We start from the raw sequence: 13,799 nt of genomic DNA, 5'->3' as shown, positions 1-13,799 counted from the left end.
TTCCTGAGACCGTTATGTACCCCTCTAATCTTTACCACCTAAGGGATGAGTCTCGGGGTCCATAATAAATAAATAAAATAAACACTCAGTAAATTACCCACACACCGAGTAAGAAGTTACTCACATACTCAGCCCCCCTCCACCGGGTCCATCACCATCACCAGGACCATCACCAGGACCATCACCAGGACCATCACCAGGACCATCACCAGGACTATCCATAAACAAACACGGGGTAACCCGATTCATCTGATTTGCGGTGAGGGGGAGACGCCATCACCGCCGCCACCCGCGCCTCCAGCATCCACCAGAGAAGACGAGCAGTGGCCACGAGATGTGGATGGTGGTGGAAGGGGGGTTGTGGATAGAGGGGGGTGGGAGAGAGAGAAGGAGAGTGAATAGAAGGGCGATGAATGGGGAGAGAGAAAGAACGGGGGGTGAATGGAGAGAGAGAGGAAAACAATGATTTGATGAATAAAGTTGAATTTGGATTAGAATGTAAGAGGATGAAAGACATGAGGTGACTGACCAGCCGAAGACCAGCAACCAGGAGGGAAGATGAAGGGTGGATCGGAGAGGGAAGGGTGACATGAAGGGGCTGAGGGGAAAAGAAGGAGGGAGAGGGAGAGAGAAAGGGGGAAAAGCGGTGCCGCTATCCATTCGCATACTGATTAGGTGATCATGCGTTAGTGGTGACCCCATATGTGTGTGTGTGTGCGTGCGTGCGTGCGTGTGTGTGTGTGTGTGTGTGTGTGTGCGTGCGTGTGTGTGTGTGTGTGTGCGTGTGTGTGTGTGTGTGTGTGTGTGTGTGTGTGTGTGTGTGTGTGTGTGTGTGTGTGTGTGTGTGTGTGTGTGTATGTGTGTGTGTGTGTGTGGTGGAGGAGACAGCCGGGGAGATGGATGAAAGGGGTTGGAGAGATTGAGAGATGTAGGGAGGGAGACGGAAAGTGACCGAGCCATTAGATCCCTACGCTGACTGTGGTAGGGGAGGAGGATGACAGGTGGAGGAGGGGGAGATACAGGAGGAGGAAGGGGGGGGGGGGGGGTGAGAAGGAGGAGGAAGAAGGGGAGAGGAGGAGGAAGAGCAAGACAGGATGAATCAGGGAGGTACGACATATCCGGCCTAGACAAACTAATGATGAAACAACATCTTGGAAAAAATCAGCAACTACCACAACGGGAATCACCATAGACTGACAGTTGGTCGTGTCTACATGACCAACAACACCCTTTTCCCACAGTGAACTAGATAAGACCGAGACACCCATGTAAAAGTGTGACATAGCGTGCGTAAATATCCCCCCAAAGGGTAGGTGGCAGATGTCAGCTGTGAGGAGAGCACCAGGCACAGCAAGACCTTATATTGCAAGTCTTTATAATGCAGTATAATTGATCCTATATATCTATCTATTAGCAGAAGTACACGTTAAAAAAAACGTATCAAAGACATATGTCAAATTGACTAGTATTCTAGTGGCTTTCAGATGATGTGGACGAAGAAGCATTCCAGGATCTGTATATAACCTATGTAGGACCCATACACATGCACGCACGCTGGCACGCACACACGCAAAAACGCAAAAACGCACGCACACACACGCTACTAAAACATTTAGAATAGCTAGCTTTTGTTTCAACTCCAACAAACTTACTGGAGTTCCACAGTACGATGCCGGATATCTATCAAGAGAGAGAGAGAAGGATGGGTAGACTGCATATTCTTGGGCTGTAAGAAGGCATTCGATACTCTCCCGTACATGAGACGCGAGACTTAGACTAGAGAATCAGGCTGAGGCTCCTGCTGATTACTAGTAAAACCCAAAGGAATTAGTGGCCCAACAGGGAAATTTGACCATTACAGCTCAGTATTTGATTATACAATCTTTCCTTGTTATGACTACTCATAGCTCAGTCACTAGAGCTTCGGCCCCCGGTTCGAGGCTCCTAGAGCCCAGGTGAACGGAATATCTATTTCCACGGAAGTGTGGATAATAATGTACTCAGGAGAGTGATAGTGTGAATACTTTGCAAAGGGACTTGGACACTCCAGAAGTAACCTTAAAATGGCTGCTAGAATTTAACCCAACAAAACGCAAAGTTATGAAGACTGGAACCGGAGTGGGTGAGAATACCAAACAAGGAAGCTTCCGGGTCAATGTATAAGGATAGTTTCTGCAGAATATTCTTCACAAAGTATACTAGTGACTTTACAAGATTGTAATTACCATATTATGTATCCTCACAATCCCAATGAACCTTCTAGTATATGCATAATAAATAAATAAACAATTAAATAAGTATATTAAAATCTGTTTTTATCCGATCCACACAACAGTCTAGTCTTTTTCGCCCAATTAACTGAGAATTTATTTTTAACCCAATCAGCAGACAGGTTTTTCTTCTGCTAACATAAGCAAACATCTTCTTTCTCCTTTTCCATTCAGCAGCCAAGTACTTTCATAATTATATTCCAATCAGCAGCCAAGTACTTTCATAACTATGTTCCAATCAGCAGCCAAGTACTTTCATAACTATGTTCCAATCAGCAGCCAAGTACTTTCATAGTTATGTTCCAATCAGCAGCCAAGTACTTTCATAATTATGTTCCAATCAGCAACCAAGTACTTTCATAATTATGTTCCAATTAGCAGCCAAGTACTTTCATAATTATGTTCCAATCAGCAGCCAAGTACTTTCATAATTATGTTCCAATCAGCAGCTAAGTACTTTCATAATTATATTCCAATCAGCCGCCAAGTACTTTCATAATTATGTTCCAATCAGCAGCCAAGTACTTTCATAACTATGTTCCAATCAGCAGCCAAGTACTTTCATAATTATATTCCAATCACCCGCCAAGTACTTTCATAACTATGTTCCAATCAGCAGCCAAGTACTTTCATAATTATATTCCAATCACCCGCCAAGTACTTTCATAACTATGTTCCAATCAGCAGAGTTAATTTTTGTCCTGCTTCAAACATCATTCGGTTCATTGACCTTAGGAGACATCCAGTGTGGATGCCCACCAATCCAGCAGTAAACCTGACCCTCTCTAATTTGTAAGAGAACTTTAAAACGAGCAGAAACGACGCCTGGGAGAGTTTTATGATGGTGATTCGGCGGGAGGCGGGAGAGCTGACTCCACAACCCTTGAGGTGATTCTCCCTGTCCCTGATGGCTGCTTCTTGTCCCTGATGGTTGCTTCTTGTCCCTGATGGTTGCTTCTTGTCCCTGATGGCTGCTTCTTGTCCCTGATGGCTGCTTCTTGTCCCTGATGGTTGCTTCTTGTCCCTGATGGCTGGGACCTGTCCCTTATGGCTGCTTCTTGTCCCTGGTGGTTGCTTCTTGTCCCTGATGGCTGCTTCATGTCCCTGATGACTGCTTCATGTCCCTGATGGTTGCTTCTTGTCCCTGATGGTTGCTTCTTGTCCCTGATGGCGGCTTCTTGTCCCTGATGGTTGCTTCTTGTCCCTGATGGTTGCTTCTTGTCCCTGATGGCTGGGACCTGTCCCTGATGGCTGCTTCATGTCCCTGATGGTTGCTTCTTGTCCCTGATGGTTGCTTCTTGTCCCTGATGGCTGGGACCTGTCCCTGATGGCTGCTTCATGTCCCTGATGGTTGCTTCTTGTCCCTGATGGCTGGGATCTGTCCCTGATGGCTGCTTCATGTCCCTGATGGCTGGGACCTGTCCCTGATGGCTGCTTCTTGTCCCTGATGGCTGCTTCTTGTCCCTGATGGCTGCTTCTTGTCCCTGATGGTTGCTTCTTGTCCCTGATGGCTGGGACCTGTCCCTGATGGCTGCTTCTTGTCCCTGATGGTTGCTTCTTGTCCCTGATGGCTGGGACCTGTCCCTGATGGCTGCTTCATGTCCCTGATGGTTGCTTCTTGTCCCTGATGGCTGGGACCTGTCCCTGATGGACACTTCCTCGCCCTGATGGACACTTCCTCGCCCTGATGGACACTTCCTCGCCCGGATGGACACTTCCTCGCCCTGATGGACACTTCCTCGCCCTGATGGACACTGCCTCGCTCTGATGGACACTTCCTCGCCCTGATGGACACTTCCTCGCCCTGATGGACACTTCCTCGCCCTGATGGACACTTCCTCGCTCTGATGGACACTTCCTCGCCCTGATGGACACTTCCTCGCCCGGATGGACACTTCCTCGCCCTGATGGACACTTCCTCGCCCGGATGGACACTTCCTCGCCCTGATGGACACTTCCTCGCCCTGATGGACACTGCCTCGCTCTGATGGACACTTCCTCGCCCTGATGGACACTTCCTCGCCCTGATGGACACTGCCTCGCCCTGATGGACACTGCCTCTCCCTGATGGACACTTCCTCGCCCTGATGGACACTTCCTCGCCCTGATGGACACATCCTCGCCCTGATGGACACTGCCTCGCCCTGATGGACACATCCTCGCCCTGATGGGCACTGCCTCGCCCTGATGGACACTGCCTCGCCCTGATGGACACTGCCTCGCCCTGATGGACACTGCCTCGCCCGGATGGTCACTGCCTCGCCCTGATGGACACTTCCTCGCCCTGATGGACACTTCCTCGCCCTGATGGACACTGCCTCGCCCTGATGGACACTGCCTCGCCCTGATAGACACTTCCTCGCCCTGATGGACAATTCCTCGCCCTGATGGGCACTGCCTCGCCCTGATGGACACTGCCTCGCCCTGATGGACACTGCCTCGCCCTGATGAAGGCAGTACTTAAGGTATGGCGTCTTCCCCGAGATATTTAATAGGAAGATGTTGGAGGTTTGGTTTGTCTCCTGGTGGAGGTGGAGATGTGTTTCCCAGCTCTCTTCACTACCCTCATGCTCACCATTCTCGTCGCCTTCACCATCCCTTGCTATCTTCATCGTCATCACCATTCTGTTCAGCTTTCTCGCTATCTTCATTTGCTTCGATTTCCTTTTATCTATTTCATCACAGCACATTCATTTTCTTCAGCCATCATCACTACCGTCTCATTCACCATCACTACTGATCACTGTAACTGTCCTCATCATCGCCATTACTTTCTCAACCATCACCATCATCATCATCACTAGGGATCTCAGCGCCACCACGACTACCATCTTCACCTTCACCACCAATCAGCATCACCACCACCCTCACCATCAACACCACCACCACTCTCACCGCCACCACCGTCACTATCACCACCACAAGGTATTGCTCGTCACCACCATCACTATCTATACTGGCTTTCTTCACCACATCCCCACTATCATCACCACCACTGCTACTAGTGTCACTTGCAACTATCAGTGTCGTCACCACCACCACCACCACAATCACCACCACAATCATCCCCATCATCACCTCCACCACCACAATTCCTCTCAGGGGACAGATCAAAAGACCTCCGTGAAAAATTACTCTGCTATAAACTAGGGCGAGATCTGACCCCCCATTTTACGAGTCCTGTGGGAGAAGTGGGAGAAGGTACATCTGCTGGACACACCATCACTACTCCCACTGACCGGTAGTGGTGATGCCATGTCCACATGGAGAGTCCACATGGAGAGTCCACATGGAGAGTCCACATGGAGAGTCCACATGGAGAATCCACATGGAGAGTCCACATGGAGAGTCCACATGGAGCGTCCACATAGAGAGCAACGGTACCGTCCGTAACCCATCAAAACGTACGGAGATTGGGGGGAAAATAGGTATATATGCTCTTTCTGCCCAGGTTTTTCTCCTCTGATATCTGCAGCTACCCATGGATACTGATAGCTGGTATCCCACCAGCTATCAGTATCCATGCCAAGAGGCTTCATCTCACTGATTTACTTAACAGCCAGAACACAGTACTTGGCCTAGTATGCAAGGCCCGATTTGCCTAATAGGCAGAATGATTTTAGTTATTTATAATAAAAATCCAATTTATTTGAATTAATATTATTATATTATGTTATCGTCCGGATCCTTCCAAGGTCGACGTTCAATCCCCGACCGTCCAAGTGGTTGTGGCCACCATTCCTTCCCCCCGTCCCATCCCAAATCCTCATCCTGACCCCTTCCAAGTGCTATATAGTCATAATGCCTTGGCGCTTTATTCTGGTAATTATATATATATATATATATATATATATATATATATATATATATATATATGTCGTACCTAGTAGCCAGAACTCACTTCTCAGCCTACTATGCGAGGCCCGATTTGCCTAATAAGCCAAGTTTTACTGAATTAATATATTTTCTCTAATTTTTTTCTTATGAAATGATAAAGCTACCCATTTCATTATGTATGAGGTCATTTTTTTTATTGGAGTTAAAATTAACGTAGAAATATGACCGAACCTAACCAACCCTACCTAACCTAACCTAACCTATCTTTATAGGTTAGGTTAGGTTAGGTAGCCGAAAACGTTAGGTTAGGTTAGGTTAGGTAGGTTAGGTTGTCGAAAAAACATTTATTCATGAAAACTAGGCTTATTAGGCAAATCGGGCCTTGCATAGTAGGCTGAGAAGTGAGTTCTGGCTACTAGGTACGACATATATATATATATATATATATATATATATATATGTCGTACCTAGTAGCCAGAACTCACTTCTCAGCCTATTTTGCAAGGCCCGATTTGCCTAATGAGCCAAGTTTTGCTGAATTAATATATTTTCACTAATTTTTTTCTTATGAAATGATAAAGCTACCCATTTCATTATGTATGAGGTCAATTTTTTTTATTGGAGTTAAAATTAACGTAGATATATGACCGAACCTAACCAACCCTACCTAACCTAACCTAACCTATCTTTATAGGTTAGGTTTGGTTAGGTAGCCCAAAAAGGTAGGTTAGGTTAGGTTAGGTAGGTTAGGTAGTCGAAAAACAATTAATTCATGAAAACTTGGCTTATTAGGCAAATCGGGCCTTGCATAGTAGGCTGAGAAGTGCGTTCTGGCTACTAGGTACGACATATATATATATATATATATATATATATATATATATATATATATATATATATTATATATATTCTACCATCACAGAAGGACGAGTTGTTGAGCTCGTCAAATGTGCCCAATGTCACCAGTTTTACCAATACACACAGCCGCAGTCTGGGAGTAACTTGATCAGTCAGGCTGTTGCTTACCCCGGCCTTCGGGCCCACGTGTCCACTACATTTCGGCGCTGCCTACAGGAATGTGCTCAATTGCCTCTTGAGAACCTCGACTTGTGTTCCAGCAACATTCCTCAATATACGGTGGGAGAAGGTTGTGAAGAGCTGTGGGTGTCTGAGGTGCTCACAACTGGTCCCACAACCCATTAGTCCCGGGTTCGATTCCCAAGCAGGACAAGGCTGAGTGGTCGCGTCTCCTCACACCAGATACCTCTGTTCACCTAGCAGCAAATAAATATAATAATAAACTCAATTAATACTGGCATGGTCAAATATATGTAAGCAATAACTTTGCTTTAGGCTGCTTAACTTGCTTAAATATATTAAGAACAATATATTATACTCAATTAGAGTATAATAAGCCATAATTAAATAAGCCATAATTAAATTATACACAAAATAAGCCATAATTAAATTATACACAAAATAAGCCATAATAAAATTATACACAAAATAAGCCATAGTTTAAAAAAATAAAAATAAGCCATAATTAAATTATACACAAAATTTGTTAGTTAAATTTAAGTTTGTCTCAACTTTCAGTTATTTGGAGTTCAGATGCTGACAGGTCCTCTGGTGGGTACAGGTCCAGAGCGCCGGGGTAATGTCCTCCTCTCGCTCGTATCTCCTGCTGTTCCAACCTACTTAGACCTCTTATGTAAATCAAATAGACCACGGAGCTTCCTCGTTTTGCATAATGTTTCATTTTTCTTAATTCACAACGAGGTATTGAATAGCAAGTTGGGACCCGGGCGGCTGTAACTTACACTGGTCTCGTGTTCTGGGCCGTTGTTCACTGTTCTGTTCTTCTGTTCTCGTGCCTGTTCTCCTGCCTCTCCCCTCCTCTCCGTTCCTTCCTTTCCCATATCTGATTGTTGAAGGTGTTTTTGTGTTCCTACTTCCCATTTTCTGTCTTTGGGTGTTGTACCACTACCTCCCATTTTCTGTCTTTGGGTGTTGTAGCACTACTTCCAATTTTCTGTCTTTGGGTGTCGCACCACTACCTCCCATTTTCTGTCTTTGGGTGTTGCACCACTACTTCCCATTTTCTGTCTTTGGGTGTTGCACCACTACCTCCCATTTTCTGCCTTTGGGTGTTGTACCACTACTTCCCATTTTCTGTCTTTGGGGGTTGCACCACTACTTCCCATTTTCTGTCTTTGGGGGTTGCACCACTACTTCCAATTTTCTGTCTTTGGGTGTTGTACCACTACCTCCCATTTTCTGTCTTTGGGTGTTGCACCACTACTCCCCATTTTCTGTCTTTGGATCTTGCACCACCAACTCCCATTTTCTATCCCCAAATATTTCATTACTAGCTTTCATTCTGATGACCAAACCACACATCGGAAAATGGAGCAACGGCGAAGTTTCGAAGTTTGGTATATTCATATACGCTTCCGTTGGAAATCGTGGACCCCCAACGACAGCTTTGACCCTCTCCTAGTTGACCTCCTGTTTCGAAACACGCCCCTACCTCAGACTGGTCATACTGCACACTCGTATGACCAAGGCCAGCTAAGTGTGGCTCTTGAAAAGTCCCTCTTTAGGGCTAATCCGAATATTCGAAACACCTAAAATTCTTTCTTCCTGATAATTACCTTATTTCTTCAGGCCTGAGGATAGGAGACAGACTAACCATGCTTCGTTTGCTTGAGATTAGCCTTGTTGTCCGGGTGCGCCACATAACTGTCTCTCTTCTCTTAAGTATACTATTTGAACTCCCCTTGTTAGGGCAGTTCAAATCACATACTTAACCCAACTATTTGATGATTATTGTGTGTAAATGTAATAGAGCTAACGACCTTGTTTTGACGGCACATGATAACTTTATCAATCATTCGAATCAGTGTAATTGTCATTGTTGGAAAACGTTTGTGTAACTGCAAAAATGTTGAAACCAAATTCATGCAAATAATTGCAGGTCAGCTGGAGACATCAATAATACTAATAATTACTAAAAAAAAGGTTAACTCGTGTTCAAGTCAGTCAGGAAATGCCGGGAGGGACAAGAATTAGTGACAATTTGGAACAAACATGACAGGTGAGGAGTCCATGTATGGCCCAGCAGCTCCAGTGGAGAGGAATGGTGGAAAGGAAGGGTGAAAAGGAAGGGTGGAAAGGAACAGAAGAAGGGACCGGAGGAGGGAAGTGGAGAAGCTTATGAAGGGAAGAGATGTGAGGGTCAAGAAAGAAGAGGAGAAAAACTAAGAAGGGTAAAGGAACGGTGAAAAAGAAGTGGGCAATATTCAGAGAAGAGGGGTAGAAGGGGAAGAGGGATGGGAAGAGAGGGAGATGGAAGGGGTAGAGGGAGGAAGGGAAAAAGAGGGGGCAGGGTAGGGGGGAAGGGTGGGGAAGACGCCTCCCACTAATTCCCCACAGTCTTCTCCAGGGTTCAAAACACCGCCGTAACTCGACCAGTCCCATTGGCATACGAAGCGGCGAGAAGCGCCTCCAGATTGCCTCGTTCCGGGGAACAGATGGCGACTCTGCTGGAATGGCTTTTGGTGAGAAAGGTTCTTCTGACGAAGCACCTCTTGCCCAACCTGCTGCGACCCAGCGCTCTCTCTCTTTCTCTCTCTCTCTCTCTCTCTCTCTCTCTCTCTCTCTCTCTCTCTCTCTCTCTCTCTCTCTCTCTCTCACGCTCTCAAGCTCTCTTACACTCGCACACTTTCTCACACTCACTCTGTCAGAAACTCGCGTATCTCTGGTTCTCACTAGCCCTTATTCTCACGCAAATGCATTATACATACACACACACACACGCAATCTCTTCTACCCACGCACTCTTTTAAGACTTTCTCAAACTGACTCTCGTGCACTATGTCATTCACACTCATGCACTCGAGCATGTTCTCTCGCACACACTCACTTTTTCTCACACACACGTACACACACACACACAAACTCACACTCTTTCACACTCCCTATGACATACTCTTTCATACTTAATGCACTCTCACACTCAGGCACACTCACGCACACCCTGTACTCACCTATTTGTACTCACCAATTTGTGCTTACGGTGGTTGAGCTCTGGCTCTTTGATCCCGCCTCTCAACGCGGTGTTTCATGCAGGTACGTGGATATAGAGTGTTGCGAAAGAGAATGAAACACACCTTAATTTCACCTGTCATCATCATCATCACCATCATCATCCGTCTCGACCTATTTGCTCACACTGACATTAAACAAGAAGAACAACTGCGTATTAGAGTGACTGTCTCTCTCTCTCTCCAGGGCTGGAGGCCAGATGCTGCACGCTAGCCTCACACAACTTTGTAGGGTGAATGGTCTAGGATACTGGACGGTCATAAGTTGGTTAGAGTCGGTATTATTGCTCCTATTAAGAGAGGCGTGGGGGGGTGGGGGGAGGGTCTGGCACAATATGGCCCCCTACGTGTATAGTGAAAGGTGGCTGGCCGAGTCCCTAGATTTCTTGATTCGAAATATTTGAGCTTCCGGAGCTTTCAGACCAGTTGGCATGAGGTACCTGGAGCTTTGCAATTACTTTATTCACTCTCGTATTCTTGAAGATATCCTCACAGTATACCCAAAATTTGCCAGTGCAGGCTATTAAACACATGGCTCTGTATGACTAACCATCCTGCGAGATGGGGACTTGTATTACCACTGCTACCTTATTCAATCTTGTGTTGTTGATATCCTCAAAATGCATCCGGAGTCTGCCAGTGCAGACTGCTTATCACATGCCTCTGTATGACTAACCATCCTGTGTGATGGGGATTTTTTAGCATCACCTAGTTAGCTTTTTTGACACACTGTACTCCACTTCATATAGTCTAGGGTAGCTGCACTAATGCAGATGTACCTCATATCTTAATAAAAAAAAATAAAAAAAAAAGCTTCCGGAGTACTTTACTTTTTATCCTACATCTCCTGCATTGCTCAGAGACAAATTATTTAGTGCTGCTAACACCCTTTTGACTGGTGCCGACATACCAACTCACTCCTTTTATGATAATTGGCTGAGAAACAGTGCTTACAATCTCATTAAACTTAACATTCCTTTTAAGTGCAATCTACCTGTCTCTGATATTCCTCTTTATCTGTACCCCACCATTTAAGTATCATACACACCTGTCACCAAGAAAGATAATAAGAATCTTGCTCTACTCAAAGCTGTCACTCTTGAAACAATTGCCTTCTCCATCGAGAGTCTAAGATCTCACGAGCACTGTGTCTACACCGACGGCTCAGTCCAGTCTTCTACTGGACGGACTGCAGCGGCATGTAGGTTTTATAGAAATAATATTTGCACAAAGACTGTCAGTGTCAGGTTAAACAACTGGCTGACCTCCACACAAGCAGAACTAGCAGCATTACATTTAGCAACCAGCACATTAAAAAATATTGGAGGAGGAATAATATTCTGCGATTCAAAGTCTGCTCTTCAAGCAATCGAAAACTTCTCTTGGAAGATCGACAGCAAGAACCTCATACTCCCAATTATAAATGACCTAATTGATGCACAGAGTAAAGGGTCTCGAATCTCCTTTGTATGGATACCTTCACACATAAATATAACCCATCATAATGAGACAGACATTGCAGCCAAATTAGCGTGTAACAAGTTTGAAGTTGAATTAGATCTAGGTATCCCCATTTCTGCTGTCAAAACTGTATTGATCCAAACATTCAGATCTGATAGGAAAGAACTTACTGACTCCCAACGACCTGAAAGTACTAGTATAAAAAGCTATGATTTGTTCAGATCTGAAACCTACATCTATGGACAGCACAAAACGTCCACTAGACTGTGAGACACAGTGGTTGCAAGGATCAGGTTGGGTTACCGTTACCTGTGGCAGGTGGCTGCAGGTGACGGGTCTCCCAATCCTGAGCACTCCAGTTGCAAACTCTGTGAGCAGGAACTACGGCATGATCTCCCGCACTACATCACTGAATGCCCAGTTATTAGACCTTTCAGACCAGTTGGCATGAGGTACCTGGAGCAATTACTTTATTCACTCTTGTGTTCTTTAAGGTATCCTCATATTGCACCCAAAATTTGCCAGTGCAGGCTACTGAACATATGGCCCTGTATGACTAACCATCCTGTGTGATGGGAATTTTCAGCACCACGTAGCTAACTTTTTGACACACTGTACTTCTCTTCATATAGTCTAGGGTAGCAAATGCAGATGTACCTCATATATTAATAAAAAAATGTGATTTCAATAATACATTTTCTGAGACAAAGAGAGAGGGGGAGAGAAGGGGGTACTAGAGGGAAGAGGAGGCGGATGTTGGGGGAAAGGGAAGAAAGGAGGGCAGGGAAAGAGAAATGGGGAGAGGGGAGTCATCTGAAGAGAGATGGGAGAGAGGGGGGGAAAGTGATAGGGGAAAGGTGTATAGAGGAGAGGGAGAAGGGAAAGATAGAGAAGAGGAAGAAACAGGGGAAAGGGAAGAGGGGACAACGAAATAAAGGGGAAAAAGAAGGAGAGGGAAGAGAAGAGCGAGACCTACATCAACATCCGTAGATCTACAAATCTACAATCTCTACTACGCGACGTAGAGAATATCATATAATCAACATAGATGACGTATTGATCCACGACTCAAACTGGCAAGACCATTTACGACACATAGAAGCCTTCTTTCTTTTAGCTATTCAACAAGCTCGGCTGGTAGTCAATCTGCATAAGTCTGATTTTGTCAAGACCTCTATTATCTTTTTAGAACATGTGCTTGGAGGAGGATGGATCGCCTCTAAGAGCAGCAACTTTGAAGCCGTCGTTCCTGTCCCCTTTGGACAGGAAGGGGGGTCGTACCCGACCCCTTCAACACGTAAGGAGGTCCTGCAGGTCCTGGGTACGGCCGGAGTCGACCGTAAGTTCGTTTCTAACTTCTCGATGATAGCAGAGCCTTCGACAAATCTCCTGGAGAAGGGAGCAAAGTCCATGTGTGGAGGCCAAGGACTGTCAGGTAGCCTTTGAGAGCCGCCTAAAAGCCATACTGATATCATCTCCTATTCTCACGTCCTCCGATTTCGTTGACAGATTCATATTATTACCCGTCGATGCTTCAGATTAGTGGCATAGTGACAGTGTTGTCACTGAATGATGCTAACGGGATACAACACACTATGGCTTATTATTCTAAGAAATTTAGTGATTGCGAACGGAATTATTCAGTGCTAGAGGAAGAAACATTGGCCCTGGTGAGCGCTGTGTAATTCTTTGACGTCTATTTGACGAGTAATGTTTATCTAATTTTGGTCAGATCTGACCATAATCCTTTAAGATTGTTAGCGCGATTCCGTCATAAGAATCTCAGGTTAACTATATTAAGGCTGCACCTCCGGCAGTATCCACTTAGTATTGAACACATTAATTAATGGAGTTGAGAATGTGGTGACAGAAGTCTCGTCACGCATTTAAAACGCATTTTTAACCAGTGTCCTGTGCGCACGCACGCGCACACACACACACACACACACACACACACACACACACACACACACACACACACACACACACACACACACACACACTTCCTCACACACAAACTGAGTACCCACATGAGCCACAGAGACGTTAGAAGGAACTTTTTCAGTGTCAGAGTAGTTAACGGATGGAATGCATTAGGCAGTGATGTGGTGGAGGCTGACTCCAT

Source organism: Procambarus clarkii, chromosome 28, assembly GCF_040958095.1.
Source record: "Procambarus clarkii isolate CNS0578487 chromosome 28, FALCON_Pclarkii_2.0, whole genome shotgun sequence".
Lineage (NCBI taxonomy): Eukaryota > Metazoa > Arthropoda > Malacostraca > Decapoda > Cambaridae > Procambarus > Procambarus clarkii.
Note: the sequence above shows the minus strand (reverse complement) of the source record.